This window comes from Charadrius vociferus, unplaced genomic scaffold (genome assembly GCF_000708025.1).
Source record: "Charadrius vociferus isolate BGI_N301 unplaced genomic scaffold, ASM70802v2 scaffold201, whole genome shotgun sequence".
Lineage (NCBI taxonomy): Eukaryota > Metazoa > Chordata > Aves > Charadriiformes > Charadriidae > Charadrius > Charadrius vociferus.
The window spans coordinates 1,846,230-1,857,505 of record NW_009646936.1 but is presented as its reverse complement, the minus strand read 5'-3'; positions in this window follow the sequence as shown (position 1 = coordinate 1,857,505).

Sequence of the window (11,276 nt, the reverse complement as noted above, 5' to 3'; positions counted from 1 at the left end):
CCTTTTCCCTTTTCCCTTTTCCCTTTTCCCTTTTCCCTTTTCCCTTTTCCCTTTTCCCTTTTCCCTTTTCCCTTTTCCCTTTTCCCTTTTCCCTTTTCCCTTTTCCCTTTTCCCTTTTCCCTTTCTTTTTTCCTTTCTTTATTTTTTATTCCTTTCTTCATTTTTTTTCCCTTTCTTCATTTTTATCTAGTCAGAAGTATTAAAACATATGCTTACAAAAGATAAGGAACTTAAAGCAGAGTGCCTTTGTAAGGGAGATAGGCGGTGAGCTCAGACCTATCATGATATGTACAGCTGAACAAACAAAATGACTATTTCAGTATGATCTTAAGCATTTGGAGCTTTTTGTCTGATGACAAACTTTCCTATTTCAAGAGTAGGAATTACTTAATATCTGTCTGAAACAAGCAGAGGATCTATGAAACTCATCATCTTCAGGTAGTCTCAGCCTTACTGGAGCATTCTGGAGGACTGTTACTTAAAAATAAATGAAGAAAAACTTCCAGCCCCATTTAATTATTTATTAAATACATTTCTAAATACCATTTTCGTTACAAGAGTCAATGCCACCTAAAGGACGAGGTTAGAAGGAGTAGTCTACAGAGGGCTTAGATTGCCCACTGTATAATTTAAGTAAAGTTTTCAAAACTAAGTAGTGTTCGGGTAAGCAGCATGCAGTAGTTGTTCAGGGCTTCATTCTCCAGAACTGGGTGATAGGCCTTTTTGAATATCTTATTTTTGAAATAAATCAAATTTGACACATCGCAGCAAGCCAGGCTCCACCTTTGAAAATTTAGACTGTATGAAGATCTCCTCTGACATCTGACAAAGACTTGGACAACCACAGAAAGCGCCCCAGTTCAAAAAAGACGTGAGCAATTCAGATTGCATGTTATCTGGGGCTGATGCTATTCTGGGAACAGAGGCAACAGCAGGCAGTAGGGGTTTGTTCAGACTGTAAGTGCCTCCTATAGAGGTCTTTTTCTTTTCCACTGGCTGCATAGGGACCTTGAGGTCCAATCACCCACCAGCTGGGTCTCCGTGAGCCTCTTCCTTACTGCATATGGCATCTGTATAAAAGAGCCATTCATTCACTTAAAACTTGGCTCTCTGCTCTTAAGTATTAGCCTGCTGGGAATGCTGTTAAGACTGAGACTCCTGGTACTCTGAGTCATGCCATGCGGACATAAAAAGTACCTAAAACTTGGATTCTGAGTTGCATCAGCACGAAATTGTTCTGTCTTCCCTTGAAAAACCCCTCTCAAAAGCGAAATACACATCAACAAACTGTTCTGCCAACCAAACAAAGGTGGGTATGGCACAGGTACAAACTGAGCACACATGAAAGGGAACTTGAGATCCCTACGGTACGTCTGCGCAGCTACAGTCATTGCTCTCTCGAATTCAGGGGTCTAACATAAAGCCCCGCTGCGTGCCGCACGCAGCACAGCAGGTTTGGGTGCCTTCCCTTCCTCATGGAACCACCTCCAACTTTTGCAGGGGCAAGTGGAGCAAAAGGGACTGCTCCACACTTTGCCTGGCTGCTTCTGCCTGGTGCTTTTCATGCGACTGGCAAAAGGCAGAGAGGTCTTCAGAGGACAGAAAAGGGGGCTGTTTGTCACCAGGGCTCCAGAGGCACCATCAGGTGGCAAAGAAGCAGCCAGAAAGACTTCAAGCCTGCAGAGCAAATGCTCCCGCAGTTCCACTGAGGCTCTACAGCACTTGACAGGAAGAGGAGATACAATGGCAAATGAGATGGAAAATACAATGGAAACATTCCTGTTAAAAAACAGTTTTAAAAAATATTACTGTGGTGCTGCAATGAAGATGTATGAGATACAAACGGACAATGTCTGTACTACATGGACAACTACATTCAAGAAGAACTTGAGCTTTTTCAGGCTTCAGCCTGAAGCTTCTTCAAAGTGGAAAAAGATCATTTGGTACTTATGTAGTCTCTGAAACAAAAACGTTTAAACAAACCCCAAAGAAATGGTATCTCTGTACTGCTTCTGGTCTGAAGCCTGAAAAATGGAAATCCTGGAGACAGAGAGCTGACCAGTGGCAGGACACTGCTTTTTTAATATGCTGAAAGAAGAAATTACTTGGTGTTTTGAGCTAAGAAAGATGGGAAACATACTCTACAAACAAGTTTGCTCATCTGCAGTCTTTGACTTTCAGAGGGTTGTGATGATGTCCCAGCTTAAGAACAGAATTTTTATTCTATCCTAGCAGAGTAATAAAGATCTGTAAAGAAGATAGATATGTGCTTTAAACCTTGTGACAGTGTACGTGGGTGTTTTGGGGCTTCTTTGGAAAACTGTTTTGGACTGTTTCCTTCATGGGCGGAGGATGGGGAGAAAAGCACGCAGTGATTTCTAACCTCCCCCCCCCCCCCCCTGCTCCCCGAGTCAGTCTGTAGGACCTAAAAACTCAGGACGTGTCTGCTGACATACCTCTGCTGCTGCAGGAACTCCTGGAGACTCCACGCAGAAGCAGTGCCTGGGCTCCATGGCATCCTTTGCTGTTCCCCCACCTGCAGCCCACTTTGTCTGTTCACTCTGAACAGCTGACAAGCTGCTCTGGATTGCTATTTTTTTCAGTTGCTATTCCAGGTGATTCCTTCCTGGATCTTGTTACTAATTTTCTTTAAAGCTGGGCTATAAACTCTGTGAAGTCAGCTCTGATTTCATCCTGTCTTCTGCCTAATCATTTCTGGAAAATCTGCATGCAGTTTATCCATGCATCATTGGTATGAACCACCAGTCCATTTTGATGAAGCAGAAATGTTTAATTTTAATGCTGTTTATAAACAGTCTTGGGACCGAACTTTACTGTTACCTGTTCTTTCAGCTAGAATGCTCCTCATTTCCTTTTGTGAATTGAACCATTTCATTGTGGTTTTTGTCAGAACTGCTCCAACCTGCTGTCAGATGGTTGTTTCCACAGGAAAATTAATTTAATAACCCCACCAAAACTTTGTTAAAAATGGAATTTTTTTAGTAGCAACATAACTGTTAATTTATTAACAATCAACTAGCTTTCTTGATGGGCAGCTTTTCCCTGATTGTAAGAGTCTTTGGCCATAAACTACTTGTTTTATAATTACTCTGCTTTCTAACCTCTTGCTGACCAGTTGGAATATTTTTCCTCAATGCTCTTTTAAGCCCCTTCTTTATTTCTTCTTCTTCTTCTTTTTTTTTTTTTTTGAACCAACATCAACACTTTTCTCCCCAGTATAATCACATAATCACAGAATGGTCAGAGTTGGAAGGGACCTCTGCAGATAATCTAGTCCAACCCCCAAAGCTTATTTCTCTTTAACCACCTGTAGGGTAGGGAGAGTACTTTATCTCTAGTCAGTCTGGTTTGGCACTGATAGTCTGGAGGCACCTTTCCTGCCTGGAACACATTTTCTCAGAAGTTTGTTTCCTGCCTTTATCTGATAATGCAACATATTTCGTACTTGAACAGTTTCTATAAGCAGGATGAGTTTAAATTCAACAACCAACAACACAACTTTTCTCAGCACTTCTTATTTGTTTCCGAGAGGAGTTTTTGGCTAACTAATTCTACTTCATTTCATCAGTGGGTAATCTTATGCTTTCATTGTAAGGATTTTCCAGGGCATTATCTACCTAAATACCTTTTTTTTTTTCCCTTTGAATGAAGCTTCATTTTTAATATATATATATCCCACAATACTTGCTCAATTGTGGTGGCCAATGAATCGTGTACATCTTGGATGTGGAAGTTGGCCAGCATAGTTGGCAATACATTGTATTTTGCTGTTTGAAACCTCGATGGCATCCAAACAAGCTCAGTTTAATCTGAGCTAATTTTCACATTTTTCATGGCCTGCTGCCTATTTTTATAACGTGTCAATTACAAGGTTAAAATAATGCAAATGGATTAAAACAAAATCCTTGTGATGTGTTCAGGAGGGTAGCTGTTTGATGAACAGAAACAGGCTGGAGAACTAATGAACAGAAGGAGATGAGAAGAACTAGTGAAAACTGGTGATGGCAGTTTTGCTATCGGTGACTTTTTAGTAATTGCTACCAAAATCATTCAAAAAATGCTTAGAGGAAAGAAATGCAAAGCCTTGGCAACTTTGAAGACCATGTCCTCATTACTAGAAAATAGGTTAAATAGGTGAAAGCACAGACGTGGAAGATGAACGCTGGTTCTCTCATGTTGCAAGTGGGTCCTTGTGCAGCAAAATCTGTGAGCAGGGGGAGAGCAAACAAGAAACAGGGTCCTAACATTTGGGTACCAGGGCTCCACACCCAAATTTTATGCTTACATTTTTTGACATAATTTGCAGCCCTGAGGTAAGGGGATGAGTACTTTCTGTTTCCAGGTAGGTGCCCCAGTCAGAAGGCAAGGTGCTGCATTTTGTGGGAGGCCTGTGCCCACCAGATGAGCTATGTTCACAGACTGGGGACACTGGAAATGCCACTTGGCATTCCCGCACCCCGAAATTCAAGCAGAGCCCTTAAACAGGGATGAGGCACCCAGTTTCTTAGGCTGCGACTGGCCTGTGCATCCTGAGAAGCACAACCAGAAGTACTGAGAAGATGCCCAAGTCAAACAGGGAAGGATGGAGTAAACTGAGCCATGTTCAGGGGGAGAAGCAAGGAGCGTATTGCTTGCTTTAACATTTTGGATGTAAGCGGAGCTCAGTTTTAGATAATCAGGTGTATTTGTATACCTAGATATACCTAGGTATATTTTCAAAGTCCTTCTACAGTCCAGCACTTGTGATTGTGCCACTCTATCACCAGCTCATGACTGCCGTTTTCACTGCCGTACCAAACACAGTATGTTTAAAACACAGCAGCTACTTGTTTTGTGAAGTTGCCTCCCTCCCCTTTTTCTCCAGTTAATATTTTACATCTTCTAGCTCCTCAGAAGAATCACTGAAGAGCAATGCTTGCAAATAAAATGCTGTTCTTTAATTTTTCAATGCCAGCTTTTGTTAATGTCTTTGCTAATTATTTAGGCATAAGCTAGATGTCCTACCTGTGCTTGGGGTAGAAGTGCAGATGGGTGCATAGACCTCAGCTAATACAGTGACCCTTCCGAGGACAGACACCGAGCGCAGCAGATTGCCTCAAGGCTGGGCTGTGCAAACCACTGGAAAGTTCCCAAGCTGTGAGTCTGCCCAGCTCTCCACGGGGACACTGGCTTTCAGGTTATGACAAAGGGCCTGTAGGATCGTGCTTTGCTTGTCAGAGAGCCCCATCACAGGCCTCATCTGGTGACAATGCTGTCTTTCTCAACTGAGAGACTTATCATCTTTATTATCGCTCATCGGGGTACACTGATTTATAGTACCGGTGGAGTTGTGTCACCTTGCACCAGCACACATTAACTGACATCCTTCTGGTTGTTCCCCTGTTCTAGTAAATCATAGCTATCTGCAGCAGTGGATGGCTGTGATACAATACACAACATTATTCTTTACATAACTGTTAAGATGCCATTTCATTTAAGGAATGTCATGATAAATAAGATAAATGAGACCTTTAATTTAAACATAATTTCATATTTAATATTGAAAGTAACAAGATATGAGTTAAGAAGCAGCTTCTAAGGTAAATGTCTCGATTCTTTCCAGGGTCAGCAGCATAAAAACTTGGCAGAAGCTGTATTCAAACACTTGCACCACTTGTGATAACCCGTAGTGTTATTTCAAAACCAGAAAGCACCTAGAAATACAACTGACTCTTCAGTCAGCAGTTTTTTGTGCTGCATCATTTCCACTGCAATTGGCAAATAACGAAAGAACAAGCAAGCTGTTCATGTCTTGACAGAAATAAGGCTCCCTTGGCACTGTACAACTGAGAACTTTTAAACCCAGATCTATAGCCCGACGTGCATTTGAGAAGTTTCTACCAATTTTTAAGTGTTTATCTGAAGTGTTTCTCACTTTATGCAACAGCAAGCATTGATATCAATGACAGCCAACTTTGTATTAATAGAAACATGTGAAGCTTAGTCATCGTGCCCTTACAAATACAACTGCCAACAACATAAAAAACAGTTTTAAGTTTCTTGTTGGTAGAAGAACAGCCACTAATCCGAACAAACATGACTGTGCTGACGCATGACCTCTCTCAGTTAAAGTGACAAGATTTGCACAATGAGAGACAGAACGGGTAGAACCTCAAACTGCGTTTTATTTATATATCAGTTTACATTTTAGCTGATCTGAATGCACTTTGACAGCAGGTTTAGAAGCCTCATATAGGGACCAGTGGGGAAAAAAGTAATTTTCCAAAGACAGTAAAATTGGTTATTATTGATTATTACACAAGAGCATTTTCTAAAACCTGGTTTCATACAAAATATGTGGTATTCTTTGTTTTTTAAGGTCAGTGTTTGGAAGTTTCCTTCCCCCCATTCTGCTACATTATTACAGTCTTCTAAATCATACTGTGCCCTCAATGAAACTGCCAAGTGGTATTAAAATAACATAAATCAAAATAATGGAGAAAAAAAACCCTCTGATATTTCCTAATATGCAACAGAACAGGGTATGTTTCAAATAGATTTTTAATGGCTTGCTCATTCAGATCTTAGTGGGACTCCTCCTCCACTTATTGACATGTACTCTGTTGAATGTCTTCGCAGATGAGGGACTCGGTGTATATTCCATTTTACTCTCTCTTTGGAGTACTTAGCACACAACCTTAGAGTTGTGTAATTTTGCATAAACATTACTTACACAGGCTATAAATGCCAATCCCAAAGCCTACGTTCCCAGCTGGAGTGGCAGCTCATTTGCATTCCTGAATGCTTCTGTTTCATTTACTGCTTTGTTCCAGAAACGTCATTAAAAACACTCCTGGATTGTTCATCCTTACCTACGCCTTACAATCTATTAATAAGGCAATAGTCACTATTGTGTATCTACACGCAATTTCTGCATGTATTCATTAAGTTCATAGAGAAAAATACCTAATTTGTGTTCTGCTCTCTGCATGCAAAAAATTGCATGTTTTTATCACTTAAACTATCATTTGAAGATTTCTTCTCCTAGCATTGTGTCAGCTGTGCAGTTTCTGCTACATTTCTCTGCCTGAAAGGAATATGCGGTATATTGTATTTCATGATGTCATATAATAACCACTGTACAACGCAGTCACTAGCTGCCTCGGTTCAGTACGTTCTCCTCGTTTTCTGAGCCCGTACGTGAAATGTGACAGGTGGTGTCATTTTTTAACAGGTAGTGATTCATAAGCACCTAACTAAAATATAGGTATTTTGTTCTTTCTTAGAGTGACTTCATGTGAGATAATTACCACAATTTCTGATTTACAGCGTTTGTCATGAAGTACAAGGTATTTGTATTTTCTCAGACAGTAACTTGCTTTCCCATGGCGGGAAAGCATGCAAATGAGCAGAGCTGAAGTTTTGTATCTTATCAGGACCAAACATGACTGTGCTCTGCCGCGGCTGCACGTAGAGATGTAAACAGTTTGACCGTGACTTGCAAAACTCCACCTGAGCCCCAGAATCCCAAATTTTCCAAGTCATTCTGAGGTGGAGGGATGTGAGGAGAAGTAGGTAATACGCACAGGTACAATACACCTTGGAGAACATTGCTCCTGTGAGCAACTCACAAATCCTAAACTGACCCTGGGTGTTTTGAGAGGTTAGTCAAGAGGAGACTGCTCTGCTGAGCGCTCCCTCCTGAAGCCCCAACAGTAGCAGCGTGCTTGGCAAAAGCAGGTAGAGAAGCTATTGCTCTGGAGATCCTATAAATGGCCACGTCCCTTAGAAAGGCTGTAAGGGTCTTGACCTCCTGTAGAGTACACCTGACCACAGACAACAGTCTTGCACAAAGTCCTAGAACAATCAGCTATGTACTGAGATAGTCTTTGCATCAATATAGCCAGAATTTGCTAGATAGACAAAAAGATGGTGATTGTGCACAGGAGAAACCAGATCATAATGGTATACAAAATAATATGAGAAAATTAATCTCCTAAAATAAACAACAATCAGAAAACACCTTACAGGGAATTCAAGGTCATGTTTGTGATTCTTCTTATCAGGAAATAAGTCTGTGTGCAAAGAAGCACCCACAAGAATTTGATTCTCTCCCACCCTTCTGGTGGAGTGGTAGCCCTTCACTGCCTCTGCCTTCCCTCCTCTTCCTCACCACTCGGAATGCTTGTTGAGAGGTAATGCAGCCAACATGTAACCCAACGGGTCTCTTCTGAGGACTGACTACCCTATGCGAGCTCTGCAAACAAGAGATAGGGGCTCATTTCAGGAAAGATACAAAATATGCCATAGGGATTATCACCAACGCGCTCACAGGCTGCTTTTCATACCTACATTCAAGCCTAAGATACGTTTGTCCAGTTTGGATATTGTATCTGGCGCAAGGCATAAGGTAGGCTGCAGCATGGTCCAGGATGTCTAAGTAAGTCTTCACCGACTTTTTCAGGTGTTTTTGCAGAGTGTTCTGAAGAGCTTCCAGGCTAGGCAAGCTCTGGCTGGAACAGCATCCAGGCTCCAACGAACACCCAAGACCTGCACTGTCATTAAGTGCAACATTTACACGTTTGCCTGAGAAAAAGCAAGTCGCAAAAAGTGTTGTAATCATTTGACAGTAGCAAGAACAGCACCAGAAGTTTTTGCTGAGTAGATATGTCAGCTTTGTCCCTGACTAAGCAGCTTGGCCTATTTCTGCCCTCCTTTAGTACTTCATCCCCGTTAAGGGAAGGCTGAGGGGGAATCTCATCAGTAGGTACAAATATCTGAAGGGAGGGTATAAAGATGACGGAGACAGGTTCTTTTCAGTGGTATCCAGTGACAGGCAATGGGCACAAACTGGAACCCCGGAGGCTCCATCTGAACATCAGGAAACCCTTTTTCACTGCGAGGGTGAACAAGCACTGGCACAGGTTGCCCAGGGAGGTTGTGGAGTCTCTATCCTTGGAGATATTAAAATGCCATCTGGACTTGGTCCTGGGCAACTGACTCTAGGTGGCCCTGCTTGAGCAGGGAGGTTGACCAGATGACACCCAGAGGTGCCTTCCAACCTCAACCAGTCTGATTCTGTGAAGGGAAATGGGAAAAAAACCCAGTGTGTTCCTGAGATAAACTTTGAAAGTAGTTTCAAGAAGCTCCTACCTTGTGCCACGAGAAACCCAACTCCAAAAGGTTCCTAATAAAGGTCGCAAGTCTCCTCCAGTGCTGGCAGAACTAGTCTCCACAGGTGTGGATCATCGGCTGTCCAAGAAAGGGAAAGGGAAAGTAGGAACAGTAGGGAACTGTCTGACTACTGTGTCCTAGCTGATACCTCATAAGACAAAAAATTAACAAAGAACCAAGTTATCAGGAAATGACACTATATAATCTGTTGCATAATTTCTATAACACATTCCAGATCTGCAAGTACACTTTCCAATTGTCAACTTGCTGCGTTCAGCAACTTTCATCCTCTGACAAAAGACGACCACTAGGTTTTGCATTATCTAATTCTCTGGTTTCGAGAAGAGACTCCATGACAGCCAGACCCAGTACAGAGAACTGCAGGTATATTTCTCTCTTTTTTCGCATGTTTACGGTGATCTCTCCTTCTGTGTCTTATTTGCACCGGGTTACCTTTTGCTGTGCGTAGCAGTTTTGGGCTCTTTGTGACTTTCACAGAACTAAGCTAGAGATAAAATCAAAAGTAGACTTTAAAATTGGCCTCATTTTCCTTTCGGTATGAGTTGTGCACTTAAACCGTGACTCATCATGGCTTGCAGTCACACCCAAGCGCACGATGAGCTGACTGGCCTGTCGCTTGAGAACAGGAGGGAATCCAGATAGACACAGCAGATGGGTGAAGATTGGCTCCCTCCTCTTACTCGATCACCACAGTGACAAACAAACTAGTAATCGCGCCGGTTTCTCAATTGTGGCTCCAACTTGCTAATGAGTCCCAGAAACTGAACAGCTTCTGTTGTAGGGCATTTAACGTGCAGCTCTAAACAGAAGCAGGCACTGAATCAATTTTTCCTCTGTTATGACAAATGGGAAGATGTGCAACCTCAGAAAAATAACTCCCCTTTTCAGAAAGCTGTAAGAGGAGAGTTAATATGTCAAACACTCAAAGTGTCTTCTTGGCAAGTCATTGTGTGATCAATACAGAAGTAGTAGGTTACAATAAGAACCTTATGCTGTGAAATTAAAACCTAAAGTATTTGAATATATGGTATTCTTTCCTAATTTTGGTATGCTTTCCAGTCTTAGACAGGTCTTCAAATACATCATTCGCTTTTGCAATCATCCTGTGTAGCAAAAGCAAGCTGGGTGATCCTAAAGAACTTATTTAGATGAAAGAGTAGCTTAATTAGGTACTTCAAAAAAATTATGTTATACCATGCTGCAGAAAATATGTTATCTCTTCTTTATGACACTGTCAGTCACCTCCAAAAGCCAGTGCAATTTCACTGTTCACCATTTTGGTCCCGGTATACTTACAATAGCCTTCAGACAGCCTAACTGTAAGTCCTTCAGAAGTCTTCTACCAAAAGACTTTAAAATGAATCCTTTTTCAGACGTTAGACTCAAAAAGCAACAAACATGCTTAGATATATTGGAATGACAACTCATTTCCATACTTTCTTTCAGAGGGCTTGAAATGTTTCTGTCTAATGCCAGAAAACCTAGCCTTTTGAATCATTTAACCAGTGTTTTTGTTGTTCATCTGCCTGTCTTGGTTGCGTCTGACCTCTAGGATGATTGTAATAGAAAAAACATTCAGCTTTTCTTTCCTTTCTTCACTATGACTCAACATCCTTCTCCTCTAAGGAGTATGACTACACTTCTTAGGGAATCGGTCCAAAGTTTCAACGTTTCAAGTACTGCAGAGATTTATGAATCTGAATGTGTGTGAGAGAGAAGCCACTTCTTTCCCACTTCCAAGGGTCTCACCTACAAATACTTTTGTCAGTTGAGAAAACTCAGGATATCTCCTTCCACGGATATAATGAACGTTCCCTTGGTTTTCATCTAGGGCGGGGTGGGGAGGGTTTGCATTTTACTAGAAGAGCAACAAACCAGTACTCCAGATAGCCCTGGTAATGTAGCACAAAGAAGCAGACTCCTCAGTCAGAGCAGTTTGGAGCAAAAGTCAGAGAAGAGCCCCAAACCAGACACGCATGGGAATAATGCACTACCACCATTATTAGTCCTCCTAAACAAGGGTGTGTAGAGGAACCATCCCAAGTTGCTAATTCAGATGACTGTCAATATACTATATTATA